This window comes from Biomphalaria glabrata, chromosome 7 (genome assembly GCF_947242115.1).
Source record: "Biomphalaria glabrata chromosome 7, xgBioGlab47.1, whole genome shotgun sequence".
Lineage (NCBI taxonomy): Eukaryota > Metazoa > Mollusca > Gastropoda > Planorbidae > Biomphalaria > Biomphalaria glabrata.
The window spans coordinates 18,432,489-18,447,128 of NC_074717.1; the positions used below are offsets into that span (position 1 = coordinate 18,432,489).

General features: G+C 36.0%; 2 long non-coding RNA genes across 2 annotated transcripts; one reads left to right on the top strand and one right to left on the bottom strand.

Annotated features, from left to right (window-relative positions):
* Positions 1-7,778: 7,778 nt before the first annotated feature.
* LOC129927176 (uncharacterized) lies at positions 7,779-11,289 on the top strand. The gene is made up of 5 exons (XR_008778776.1): positions 7,779-8,030; positions 8,358-8,432; positions 8,815-8,899; positions 10,013-10,125; positions 10,800-11,289. It is a non-coding gene; the product is annotated as an uncharacterized LOC129927176 (long non-coding RNA).
* A 347-nt stretch (positions 11,290-11,636) lies between these two features.
* On the bottom strand, positions 11,637-13,546 carry LOC129927175 (uncharacterized). The gene is made up of 2 exons (XR_008778775.1): positions 12,853-13,546; positions 11,637-11,897 (listed from the first exon to the last, which is right to left on the bottom strand). It is a non-coding gene; the product is annotated as an uncharacterized LOC129927175 (long non-coding RNA).
* Positions 13,547-14,640: the final 1,094 nt, after the last annotated feature.

Below are 14,640 nucleotides of genomic sequence, written 5' to 3' on the forward strand. Positions count from 1 at the left end.
GCTTGGCTTCTGAACCGGGGGTACCGGGTTCGAATTCTGGTGAAGACTGGGATTTTTATTTCGGGATTCTTGGGCGCCTCTGAGTCTACCCAGCTATGACATTAGTTGGGGAAAATTAAAGGCGGTTGGTCGTTGTGCTGACCACATGACACCCTCGTTAACCTTAAGCCACAGAATCAGATGACCTTTACATCATCTGCCCTTTAGACCGCGAGGTCTGAAAGGAGAACTTTACTTATATATATATATATTTTTAAAATTCTGATTCTATTATTTTGTATTCACAGAATTTAAGAATGAACAAAACAAAGGCGACTTAGACATTTGAGCTCCAATCTTTTTTTTTTTTTTGCTTTTTAATAAGGATTAAGATAAGACACTGGAGAAACCTAAAGCTTAATAAGACGTTCTATTCTTATCTACTCTACCTATGGCCTTTCTACTGAGAGAGGGGGGGAGAGAGAGATGTGACACAACAATGAGAGAGAGAGAGAGAGAGAAAGAGAGAGAGAGAGACAAGCTACAAGAGAGAAGTGACACAACAATGAGAGAGAGAGAGAGAAAAAAAAAGAAAGAGAGAGAGACAAGTGTGACAAGTTGGATTAAGATTTGGCCGTTTTGGGTGTCTAGGGGATTTTATAGTTTGAGAACCCACACTTGCACATATAATCTACAAGCACAGCGTTATAATGCAGGCAACAAATGCTCCTGAGTTACCAGCTTGACCACTTGACCTGTGTTGTGAATAGTATTTTTTTTCTGTTAGTGTTCGTGTGTCATGGGGTACTCGGAGAAGTGTGCCCTGCTCTGGAGATCTTTGGGCTAAGTATATCTTTAGTATTATTGTATTTTATATAATGTATTTATTAATAGATATAGCCCAAATGATTTCCAGGCAGTATATTTTTTTTTTACCCTGATGTTCTGCATCCTGGGGTACTCCCAAACGTGACATATTTTTGTAACCCTTTTCTGAGGGATTCAACCTGTATTGAATCATCAGATGGACTTTACATATTTTTATAGCCTTGTCTCTGAGGGATTCAACCTGTATTGAATCATCAGATGGGCTTTACCAAACGGATGGCTATAGGTGGGATTCTATGAAGCTTGTAGGCTCATAGGTTTCCCTGAAGCCTATAGTTCATCATGACCATTTTGTGTTTTTTTTTGGCTAAAAGTGGCTAGTGTAAGCCTGAAGCCTGTAACCATAGTGTAGCCAAAAGTGGTCGTGTTTCGACCTGAGGCCTGTGACCTTCAGTTGGCTGTGTAAGCCGGAAGTTTGTAACCCAGTGGTCAAAAGTGGTCATGTGTTGACCTGAGGCCTGTGACCTGTATTTTTGATAACCAGAATGTGACGATAATGTAACATATGACTAGGGCTGTGTGCCATATTATTTTTGAGTATCTTTTGTTTACTTTTTGTTGTGTCGGCCTGTGAGTTGATGGCCATTTATTTTTCTCATGTAAATAAACTTTGTAAATATGTTTACCTGCGACTTTGTAAAGTCTTTTGTTGCATACATTAGTTGAATTGTATACCTGGAGGTTATACCTAATAACCTAGGCTGTACAAGAAGGGACCAGCACACCTCTGGACGAACGTGCCAGCACACTTAACACTGACCTTTTGATCTAAATACCTAAATCTAGCTATAATTCTAATTGAATATTTTTAGCTATACCCGCTACTTGGTAATGTGAATTCATATTGGTTCATGAATCCTCTTTAGGTCACAAGATGTAAAAATATGTACAGTTTATTATACAAAGGATAATTAAAAGGTAAAATATTGTACAGTTGCTAGAATGGGGTCTAGCGTATTTACATGTAGGGGTCTATCATCATTAGATTTGAGAACCATGTTGTCTGAGTGTCATTAGGCTGGTTGCTTAGCTTTTGGTCCGGTGGTGCACTGGTGAGACGGGTGTGGCTGGTACTGATGCTGTCTGCTGGTGGGCTGGCGTAGTCGATCTAGGCTCCGTGTGCAGTCCAACTTTGTATGGTTGCAGAGCTAAGCTGCGTCTACCAATCAGTTAAGCCAGTGACGAGTCTGTGGCTAGCGTTGTTACTTGGACTCTTGAAGGATGAGTAGGACTGATGTCTGCAGATCTGGTGCCAACAAATCTGCTATCAGCTTTAGGTTGATAGGTTTCCAAGTGGATGTTGCCTATAAATAAAAGCTGCAACGACATGATGTATACGTCGGTTTAGCCATAATGATAACACTGGGAGGTAGATGCCTTTCCGTGAAGGACATCTTCAGACTGATGTAGAGAAACAATAAGCTAGTTTCATAAATATCAAATGGAACTAACAAATGAATATAGTGTCCCATCAAGGGAGATAACAATAATAATGATGTTTTCTAGACGTTGCAACAGTTTAGATGAGGCGTTGCCTTGCCAACAACTTATTCCGTATGTTAGCAGATTTTGTACAGTCGCGCCGTAAAATGTCTCAAGGATCTTCTTGTTTAATTTAAAACTGTTGAGTTTGTATAGAAAAAAGAGTCGCTGGGCTGTTTTCTTTGAAAGAGTTCCAAGGTGGTCTTCCCATGAAAGCTTGTTGTTGATGATAACGCCTAGATATTTATATGCCTTTACTTGTTCTATAGATGTAGTGTATATTTGCAGTTCACGTATAGTTTGTTTTTTCTTTCTAAAATCTATTATTATAAGTTCTTTAGTTTTTGTTACATTCAGTTCTAGAAAGTTGTCGGTGCACCAGTTTGTAAACTCTTCTATCGAGCTTCGATACTGAGTTTCGTCTCCTGAAATAAGACCGACTATGGCAGTATCATAAGCGAATTTAATGAGTCTATCTGAGTCATAGATGCTTCTTATGTCATTAGTGTAAAGAGTGTATAGTACAGGAGAAAGTACACAACCTTGTGGAGCACCCGTACATTAGTAAAATTGATGATTAATAGCGTGCAAATAAATTAATTAAATGCTTAGACCTGAGTGATACCTTGAGCTAAAATGGTTTGTCACAACAAGCTACAAGAGAGAAGTGACACAACAATGAGAGAGAAAGAGAGAGACAAGCTACAAGAGAGAATTACGAAACAATGAGAGAGAGAAAGAGAGAAAGAGAGAGAGAGAGACAAGCTACAAGAGAGAAGTGACAAAACAATGAGAGAGAGAAAGAGAGAGAGAGAGACAAGCTACAAGAGAGAAGTGACAAAACAATGAGAGAGAGAGAGAAAGAGAGAGAGAGAGAGAAGCTACAAGAGAAAAGTGACACAACAATGAGAGAAAGAGGGAGAGAGACAAGCTACAAGAGAGATGTGACACAACAATGAGAGAGAGAGAGAGAAAGAGAGAGAGAGTGAGAGAGAAGCTACAAGAGAGATGTGACAAAACAATGAGAGAGATAGAAAGAGAGCGAGAGAGATAAGCTACAAGAGAGATTTGACACAACAATGAGAGAGAGAGAGAAAGAGAGAGAGAGAGACAAGCTACAAGAGAGAAGTGACATAACAATGAGAGAGAGAGAGAGAGAGAGAGAGAGAGAGAGACAAGCTACAAGAGAAAAGTGACACAACAATGAGAGAGAGAGAGAGAGAAAGACAAGCTACAAGACAGAAGTGACACAACAATGAGAGAGAGAGAGAGAGAGAGAGAGAGAGACAAGCTACAAGAGAGAAGTGACACAACAATGAGAGAGAGAGAGAGAGAGAGAGAGAGAGAGACAAGCTACAAGAGAGAAGTGACATAACAATGCAAACAATTTTCTAATTCGAACCAAATGTTTCGCACGTGTTTATGTTTTCAAAGTTGACCCACTAAGAGAGTAAACAACAGTTGACTTGTCAGACATAGATGTGTCATTCAATTTGAACGGATCTGGTCTGAAGCTTTTATTTGGTACAAATAATTACACACTAAGAGTGACTACCGTATTTTCGTGCATACAAACCATGAATTTTATAAATTTTTACAAACGAATGGCAGGCTTTGCGGGGTATACGAGGGTGCGGATTTTACATAATTATTCTCATAAGCATATTCTCATAGCGTAACGGAAACTATGGACATACCAGTGTGTGTCTTTATTCCTCATACACTTTGCTGTGCATACGAAGTTCCTCTTCAACATTATATGTGGCATTTACAATAGTCAGTTACATTAGGATTTAACTTCTTAAAAAATAAACGAGTTCTTGTGTCAATTTGTTTTTGTGATCGGTGTAACATAGATCTTTGTGATGGTCAAATGTTAAAATCATGAAGAAGAGGGTGATATTTTTAATGCTTTACATTTTTATAGCAATGTTCGTCTCGATTGGGTGTCCAATTGCAGCATTTAGAATTTAATAAAGTTTATTTAATTTTTTATGTTCAGATTGTCAAACCTGGGAAAGATGCTGAAACTTACTTCATCATTCTAAACTAATGAATGGACAAAGTGAACCCCATGGCTGTATTAATCTTTTTTAAAACAAGATTGTTTACAATGTTTATTTCAACTCTCTCTATCTGTCTGTTTAATAAAAAAAAATCTTTTACCTGACAAAATAAGAAAATTGAAAACAAAAACAATTAGTTAATTAAATATTGGTACCGGTATTTAATTATTTGGTAGCTGGTATCGAACAAGGGAAAGAAATTGTATTTAACTGATATGTTGTATAAGTTGAATTAGTCCCTTTTATACATTGTAGAAAGAAAAATATTGCAGCTTTAAAGATTTTTAGCTAACAATAGATAACTATAAAACCTACTATTCTCATAAGCGTTTCGCTGGCACAGTGGTTAGTGTGTAGTCTTGGGGTGGCTTGAAGAAGCTGAGTCCTCAAGTTCAAATGGAGGTCTTTGAATTTTTTTATTATAAATGCATTTAAAAAGCAACACAATAACATGTACACAGGCACCACATTCAGTCTCCACCAGTCCTTACCAACTGGTCCAAACAAAGTGATAGCAACGTAGTGAGAAAGCTGAAATCGTGAAATTGCGATCAACAAAAACAACTGGTAAAAATATTTCTAATCGCAAAGATTTATTATTTGTTAGTCTAGATCAGTGTTTTCCAAACTTTTTCCATAAAGGAACATTTCGCACATTTGGAGTATTTAGCGGAACACTGCCAATTTTTTTTTTGAGGTTGAATGTTTGCCTATTAGTTTAAATAAAAAAAAAATTATGCCACGCAGTTTGCAGGTATCTTCTTTAGCCTACCACACATTTGTGGAAGAGCGGCACAAACAGTTCTTGTTAACAGTGTGCAGTTAAATAAATAAATAAACTATAGCTTTTATATAGCGTTACTTGTATGCTTATAGCATGCTCAGAGCGCTATGGCCCAATCTCATTTGTGAACCAGTAAGGCGGGGAAGGAGTATATGCTGCCTTTAGGCAACAGACTTGGAGGCAGATCCAATGTTGTCTTGAAGGGTACATCAGAAGCAAACTCTTCAGGCACATTGCAGAACGCTCCTCTTGCTTCTTCACCTGTCTCTTTCTTTTCCACTCGCTACTTCTCGTTGAGATGGTCGCAGCACTCGGTGTCACATTCCTCGTCTTGTCTATCATAGGCACATAGCCAGATCCGGTCCTAGACCACTGAAACCTTTGCGGCCGCAGTGGGCCCCGCACTTTCATTGGCTCAACGCTAATTCTAGGTGTAAAATACTCAATTAACCATACTCAATTAACCATTATAATTTATATATATTAACAGCTTTTCTCCGGCTTCCTGATTTTTCAAGGCTTCCTGGAAATTTCCTGACATTGCAAAATATACGAAAAAGTTCTGGAAATCTCCTGAAATCATCAAAATCTCCTGAAAAATAAACAAAATTGACATTTTGAGGTGCCAATCGTACGCGTGATTAAAAAAAAACCGGCATTGTCACCTTTTATTTAATAAAAATATTGCAAAGATGAATGTATTTACTAATACAAAATCTTAATTTTGAAATTATGCTTATTCCTACCCACACCGAGCCCCGCGAAATCCGTTTCACATAGGGCCCCGCAATTGTTAGGTTGTTCGCGTTTTATTTCGATTATTTTCTTGTTGGGCATCATGAGGAGGTACCGCACCGGGCATCATGTACCCTAGTTTGGCTTCACATAATAAGAGATACTACAAAATAATATGATGAGTGTTTTTCTATTTCTTTGCTTCTCTTTGTTGATTTTCTGGTCAGAGAGAACCTGTGACTGCCATGTGTGGCAACGGCAGAGACAGAGGCAGAGACAGAGGCAGATTCCGAAACTAGGAAAGTAAGGCGACAAATGTTTCCATTCAATGGCAAAAGTTTTCTCTAGACAATTTGTTGAACCGGTCAAGCTAGCGGATAAACAACAAAACGTGAAGAAAGAGACTGCCTTGGAAGCACTTGTGCTTTATGTTAATTGTTGTTAAAATTGATGATGATTCGTCGGTGATCGACAGCCGTGACGTGACAATTAAGTTCTGATGCCAAGTCCGAATAACTATGAACTAGAAAGCTTCGAGTTAATTCTTAGCTTAAACACAGGGTATAACATTTTATTGGTTGTGCAACAAAAGTTTGCGATCCGCTGACATGCAATTGGATGTGGCCATACAGCAAAACAAAGTCCTTGTTGCTTTTAAAAAAAAAAAGTTCATGGAAACCGGATTCGCTGATGCAATGATCACAGCAAAGGAAATTGCGTTGGAATTATTGTCGATTCAAGAACAAGGAGTCAGACTCAAAAAACAAAAATGATTCGATTCTAAGAGTAACGACGAATCAACATCTTCACCGGACGAGGCCCTTCAGAACAGAATATTTCTTATCGGTAGTTATCTCTCCCACACTCGTTCACGGATCAAGTTGAAATTATTATTATTATTATTATTATTATTATTATTATTATTCATAGGTGTAGAAAAAAACAACAATTAGTCAATCAATAACAGGCAATAGATTATTATATTTTTAACCAACAAGGGAAATTAATCCTTCAGTATTCACATATTTCGCCAATATTTATGGTTTGTCCCCTTAAATTTTTATATTATTTCTCCAATACCCATTGGGTCAAGATGAAACCTTAAACACGTATTTATTGTATGTACTGAAACATGAACCAATTAAGAATTAACCAATTAGTCAATTAGTGGGAAGCGTGGTCGAGAGGATAAGTACCCTTGAACTTTATTTGGCTTGGCTACCTTTGATGTGGGCTCGAGGTTCGACACCCGACTCGAGCAGAGTTTACTGAGGGCCCGGAAGTAGCACGGAAAACCTTCTACCAGATACCCCCCTCCTCCCCTCCTCCAACTGGTCCACAAATGAGATTGGACCACAGCGCTCTGAGCATGCTATAAGCATGAAAGTAGCGCTATATAAAAGCCATAATTCATTATTTTGTTTGATATCAAATAATGCAAATAACTTATATATTATAGAGATAATAGTCGAAATAGTGGAAATATCCGTAATTTTGGATTCTGGTGAAAGAAGCTTCTCGCGCCTCAAACTAATGAAGGATTACTTTAGTTCAACATTTCTCGTTGGTAGATTGAAACATTTGTTAATTCTTGTTATTGAGCGTGATCTATGTTAGAAATAGAATTTTTATGATATACTGAATGACTTCGCTACACCCAAAGCTCGTAAAGTTCATGGGATAACTCTATCTGCAGAAATAAAAGAGTGATCTTTCCTTTACTTCTTCTTCTCGTCCAAACTCTTGAGCAAAGAAGAGAATTATATATAATTAGCATTGTCATGGCTACCTTGGTGTACAGAATACGAAAGCATCTGTGAGCTGGCGCTGTTTGAGTTATTTTTATCTATTTTGTATATTTTATTTTAATTACTTTTATAGGCTAGTGCTGAGTGCATGCCTGTCTCCCGCCAGCTCTTTTACTTTAGAAGTTAGTTTGTACGAGTCATGACCTGGCTCTATAAATAGAATGGATGATGTAGTGTCTTGTCCCTTTTTCCGGTGTTGACCGCTGGTCAGTGCTTGATTAGCTGGTCTGTGTGACCAAGCAGTGATTTAGAAAGTTTGTATTTAGTGTTGTTCTGTGTGGACTGCCTGTAAGTTGAGGAATTGTTTGTTTTACTTTAGTTATTTCTAATTAAGATTTATTGTTTTCAGATGTGTTTTATTAAGTTTAGATGTAAACGGATTAGTGCCGTGCATCACAGGCTAATTAGTTAGCCATTGTCTATGATGGAACCGGAAGGTCCATTAATCTGGATAGCGTCACAACCCCTCCCCCCCCCCCCCGAGCCATCTCTAATGATCTCCTTGTTGCTGTTCTATGCAATGTTTTATTATCTTATGTTTCTAAAAGTATTTCCATTAATATTATAATGATTATTTTATATATTTTTTATGTTTGTTTATTTTTGTAATTGCAGGCTATAATTCCTGTTCTGCCTGTCATCTGCTTTTCTGCCGCTAGTAGCTTACTGTTTAGTGTTGGAGTAATTTAGGTTATTTGAGTGGTTTATTGTTTTGTAGTGGGTATATTTGTTTTATTACTGTTTTTGTGTCAATGTAAATAAAGTGTATATAGTTTATTTTATAAATTTAGTTCAGTTTATTTTATTTTTAGTTAGCTAGTTTAGTTTAATTGTGCGGTCTGATCGCCCAGGCGAAGGCCGCCCTTTGGTCGCAGACCGGAGTGCACAGATCGGACCCACATGGTAGAGTTACCACCAACCTACCGGGTAAAAAAAAAAAATCTGTTTAGCAGAAAAAGGTCTAGTGCCTCCTGACCTGCTAACACATCGATAAACTATACATATAAAAAACATAATTGTTTTTGTACACTTTTTTTTTCGCTTGTATTTTTTTTTTATTTGATTTCTTCAGATTATACTTTCCCCTTCACTGACACACAAGACAGACAGGTGAACGCATCCATGTCCAGACCATAGAATACTGTCGAGCAGTCAAGGTTAGTGAGAAAATGAATATAGGTCTAGTTCATGATCATTTACACTGTTCATTGTAATATACCCACTGGAGTTTATCAATTACAAATTCATAGTTTTCAATTAAGGTTAGCAACGTTCATAAAATATGCAAACTTGACGATCACTGGGTTGACTGTTGTCTTTTTTTTGGTTGTAGACACGACCGATGTCCTTGATAATGGGATCCTTTCTATGGAAGATCAAAAGTTCCAAGAAACAGTAATGTTTTCGTTGGTGCGATTACCAGCGAAAACATACCACGCTATATTCCTCCAATACCATTCGTGACATTTTGTAGATAAAAATACTAAGGTGTAAAGTTCACAAATAGAGTCACAAACTGCATCAATACTGCAAAGTTCAAAACATAGGCCTACTGAAAGGTTAATTAATATTGAGGTGAGGGTTGGATTTCATGAAAGTAAATTAACTGTACATTATTATTAGCGTCATCAAGCGTTTCTTTTTAATTAAATTTTTTATGTTATTTTTTTTTACATCTTTCACTAAGTCATTCAATTGAATATAATTGCTTTTTTAGAGTTTTCTTTCAAAGAAAAACTATCGTTAGCAAACACTAAAAAATCTAAAATGTCTTGTATTAACTCCCTTATTAAAATAGCCGGTCTTAGACCATTGCAACATATGCGGCCGCAGTGGGCCCCCACTTTCAAAAGATCCGCACTTTCATAGGACCTGCTCTAATTCAAGGTGTATAAATTATTAATTTTAATTATATATATATATATTAGAATTTAAGAAAAAAGAAGTGTTTCTCAACCTTTGTAAAAAAAACCCAGCCATGTTGAGGCCTTGACAGCTAGGGGTCTGGATGAGCGAAAATAATAGCGAAATGCATGACTCTATGGATTGACTTTAGAAATATAAGTAGCACAAACATTTCGTATTTGGAAAGTTTACTTTATTTATGTTTCCCTGAGTCAGCTTTTTTCTAATTTGCCTTACATCATAATGTATTAATGTATGTACATGATTCATTGAACTAAGTCAACATACATTTTTAGAAATTTTTATAATAACAATTTTATTATTGCTCACATTAAATGCAATTTGTTTTTTTTTTCTTTTTTCAGAAGATATGGATTTGAAGAGGAAGTGATGCCTTCTTATCCCTAAGAGTTTATCAACAGAATGAATACCACAAAAGTCACTTGTTACATCAGACACTCCCCCTCTAAAACTTCCAGTAAGTAGGGCAGTTTAAAATGTATTACTTTTAATCTTAGTCAGATTAATGCATAACTGAAGAGCATATAAGAAAAAAAAGTCTCACTCAGTGGTTTACAAATACAGCAGTGTTCAATTTTATAAATATAAATTGACTTTTTTTTTTATTTGGGTTACCTCAGCATGTTTTGTGCAGAAAATGTCCTATCGTTCTTTTATAATCTGTTACCAAAATCTCATCACTGCTTTTCAAGTTTTTAAAACTTCAATAGTATCAAAGAGTGTTCATAATACGACTGATTAAATGCCAAAAATCATATATAATAATAATAATATTCTATATTATCTGTGAGGAAATTGTTGTACAATTGTGGATTACAACAAACAATACATGATTATAGCAAAACATTTGTACAATAGCACACAAGATATTGCTATTATTATACAAATTCTTATTTCTTATTTATTTTTTTCATCTATTTTTCTATTTTTAATAAATTCTCATAGCATTTATTATGTAAAACTTTTGTCCTAATATACTTTTTAAATTAACTGTTGTTTTTTTAGATGTTTTCAAAATTGATTTTATCCATAATGTATTTAAATATATGGAAGTTTGGTAATATATGTAACTAACATTGAATTGGTGACTTGTTATGAATTTAATTTATGTTGTTTCTATTCCACCAACAGTACTAGAATTTGTCCAGTGCCTGTGATGCTCTGAGCTGAAGGAGAATGTTAGTGCTTCATAATATCTACCAGTATCTTGCTGTTAGCTTGAAGCTCATGAATATTATGTAGTCCTAGCTATGATGATACTGAAACTACAATTTGTGAGAACTTAAGCATTATAGCTATATCTAATATTAATAGTTTGCGCGAAGTTATTTGAAAATTATTTTTAATTATATTAAATATAGTTACACAACTTGGAAAACTTGTTAGATTCTCAATTATTTAGCATTATTTTTTTTTTTACAAATTTAAATGTAATCTGTATCAAGCTTTTAAAAACTATACTGTCTGCTTTAAATAACTTACTTACTTGCTTTAAATAACATATGACTGAAAACTTATTGCATTGCTCAGTCAAGCTAAAGAAACAGTCCTGTATTATAGATCTCAGATTACCTCTACTAGCTATGTCAATGTAGCAAAGATAAACAAATATTAATTATACAGGTATGCTCAAAAAACAATTTGTTAAATTTATCAAATCTTTTATACTTTTATGATGTTCTACTAAATAATAGAAAAAATGTATTTTCTATATAAAAAAAAAAACAAAGTTGTGTATTATTTTTCAAAGTAGTAAAATAAAAGTGTATTTTGACAAAGCTAAAATAAATATTGTGCTATTCACTTACATGCTTCATCATAAGTACTTCTAAAAAAATAACCACCAATGTTTGTATAGCTTTCATATGTTTGTAAATTAAGTATGTACTTATATAATTATCCTTTTTTTTAAATGAAACATTAAATAGGCTACTAAAGATGACCATTTAAATTTCTGATAAGATAAGATAAGATAAGACTGCTTTATTGATCCTTACATTTCATAAAACACAATTAGAATATTATCCAAAATTTCATCCTTTCATTGTAACTGTAACTGGTTTCATAAAAATATGGATTGAGTAATAAATGGGTTGCATATACACATATTTGTTCACATATAGGCGCCTACAACTCTTCAAATGTTAGATATTCATGTCCATTTCTATGTATTCACTTCCAACAATATTTAGCTACATATTTCTTTAGTTTCTTCGAAGAAGTATGCTCCTTTGGAAAAAAAAAGAAACACGCATTAAAAAAATTCATTTCTAAATAAAATTTCTCTTAAGTGACTTGAATAGAAAGTAATAGAAATAGGAACTTCATTTAGCAATGTGCTTACACTTAAGCAGAGAATATTAGCTGTCTAAATAAGCTATTGAAACTAGTGTCAGCTTCACAAGATAGGAACTATGCAGTTTGACAATTCATCCTCTATGACTCTCATCAAGAGCGGGGTAAAAGAAGGATGTGTTTCGGCCCCAACACTATTCAGCATCTTCTTTTAGTTTGTACTCGACAGCGCCTTTACAATCCTGTAAGATGAAGTATGAATCCACAGAAGATCGGATGGAAGGCTTTTTAAACTGGCTTGACCAAATCGAAGAGACAACGCATCCTGAATAAGGAGCTGATGTTCGCCGACGATGCGGCACTCACTGCCCGTGTGTAATAAGGATTACAAAGGCTACTAAATGCTTTGTCAGCTACAGGTAAATAGTTCAGTCTTACAAAAGTCTCACCAAGACAGAAAAAAGGGCATGAAACGTCACAGAATAAACCAACACCAGTCATTCATCTGAACGCATCCATTGTCTTTTGAGACTGAGGGAGACATACATAGGCTACGTAGAAATAACCTCTGCCGGTATACAGAGAGTGAGAGAGAGACATATAAATAAATAACATTTCAACTTAAAAACAACTTTAGGCCTACATATAGACTTATTACTTTTAAATTACACATAGGCCTAATATAGGACTATTTTTAAACTTATAAACGAAATTTCAACTAGGCCTATTATAGGCATATAGGCTAAATGTCTCTAGATTTAATCAATGTCTTAAATAAGACGATACACGAACTACAAGCTTGGCTGATTAGTCTATATCGGCTAACAGAATAAGTTCTAAAGCTTTACATTTATAGATGTAAGTCTTAAATTGATTTGTGCACACTTACCTATGAAAAATCTTCGATGACAATTGAGTTTCCATTCATCATTTGGTGTAAAAGTGGTGATTAAAAACTTTAGTGATGGTTTCTTTATATAGTCTATACGCTATAGTAAAAATGTTAACACATTCACCGGAGGTCACTCTACCCTGCAAGCAAGGACGTTGTCAGGGGGGGGGTATGGCGAGAGTGAATGCTAGTTTGATATTTTGGTATGATAGTTATATCCCCTTGTTTATGTAGTCCCAGGTTGTGAATGTGAACAGTCTTGCACGTGTTGTGAATGCAAGAGAGAGTGTGTTAAGTTAGTGAGGTCTTGCTCCCGGTCCAGGAAGGTTGGACGTTGCTTCCTGGATTGGTGTTATGTACATATGTTTCATTAGAGTTGATGGACTGGTGTTTGTATTATTTTTTGACAGTAATATAATTAAGTGCTTTATTTGATATTAAAGAGTTTTTGGTATTCATTGAAAGCTGGAGTTAGAGTTGAAGTATATTAAGTATTGATTGTTCTTATTTGTGTAACAAGTATTCGTGTAGCAAGTATTAATTAATTGGAATTGAGTAATTGTGTAAACCCCTAAGGAGCCGAGCCAAGTCAAGTCAAGCCAAGTCAAGTCAAGCTAAGAAGTAAACCCCTGAGATACGCCTCGGTGAACGGGACTTTTTAATTGAAAAATATAGGTGTGGTGAGCACAGTTGGCATATATTATATATATATATATATATATAGTCTAGGTGTGGTGCGCACAGTTGGCATATATATATATATATATATATATATATATATTTATATATATATATATATATATATATATATATAGTCTAGGTGTGGTGCGCACAGTTGGCAGTCCTGTATATATATAGTCTAGGTGCGCACAATTGGCAGTCCTGTATATATATATATATATATATATATATATATATATATATATATATATATATATATATATATATATATATATATATATATATATATATATTGTTACGAATCTCACTATCCAGGCTCTCTGCAAACTGCACCATACACCACCAACTTAAAGAACTTGACAACTCAGGGCTCCAAAGTAACGTAACACTTTAATAGTCGAATAAATAACAGCCAATACTGTACAATTGGCAACACGTACACTGTACAAATATCTCTCCGACAAACACCGTTCCGCCGTATCAACTCTTGCACTGGCCTCTCCGTCTCGTTCCGGGCTTGCACTGGGTTCAACAGATCAGGACTGACTTCACACACTAGGCTCGTTGTGTCGGACTCGATCGCAGACCAAGATCAAGACGCCAGTCGTCTCAACTGTACTTGACAGTACTCCGCACTGAACAGTCGTAATGCTCTGTACAGAACCACACCGCTGAACTGTGCTGTAGTCGACCGGACTGTAGTGAACCGGGCTCTGAACCCCTGCCGTGAACCTCGCTGTATTGAGCCCCTTTTCTCGACCGTCTTGACTGCGACACTCCGCTCTTTATATAGGGTCCCTACTGGCCTTCTAGAACCGGACAGAACGCCCCTCGACGTTTCTAGGTGGTCAGATGACTACAACTCTCGTGACGCTCCTGAGCTCTGTTCACGACGTCGATCCTTCCCGGACCGCCGTCGATCCTTCCCGAACCGCCGTGTTGACACTCGTCTCGGCTGACAGTCGTAACTCGTCACGGTTGACCGCTCGTCTAGCGCTGGCCTGGGGCGATTTGAGTCGGCTGACTACACACACACCACTACCCCCATTTGTGCCACCACCAGGTTTATAACACAATATATATATATATATATATATATATAGT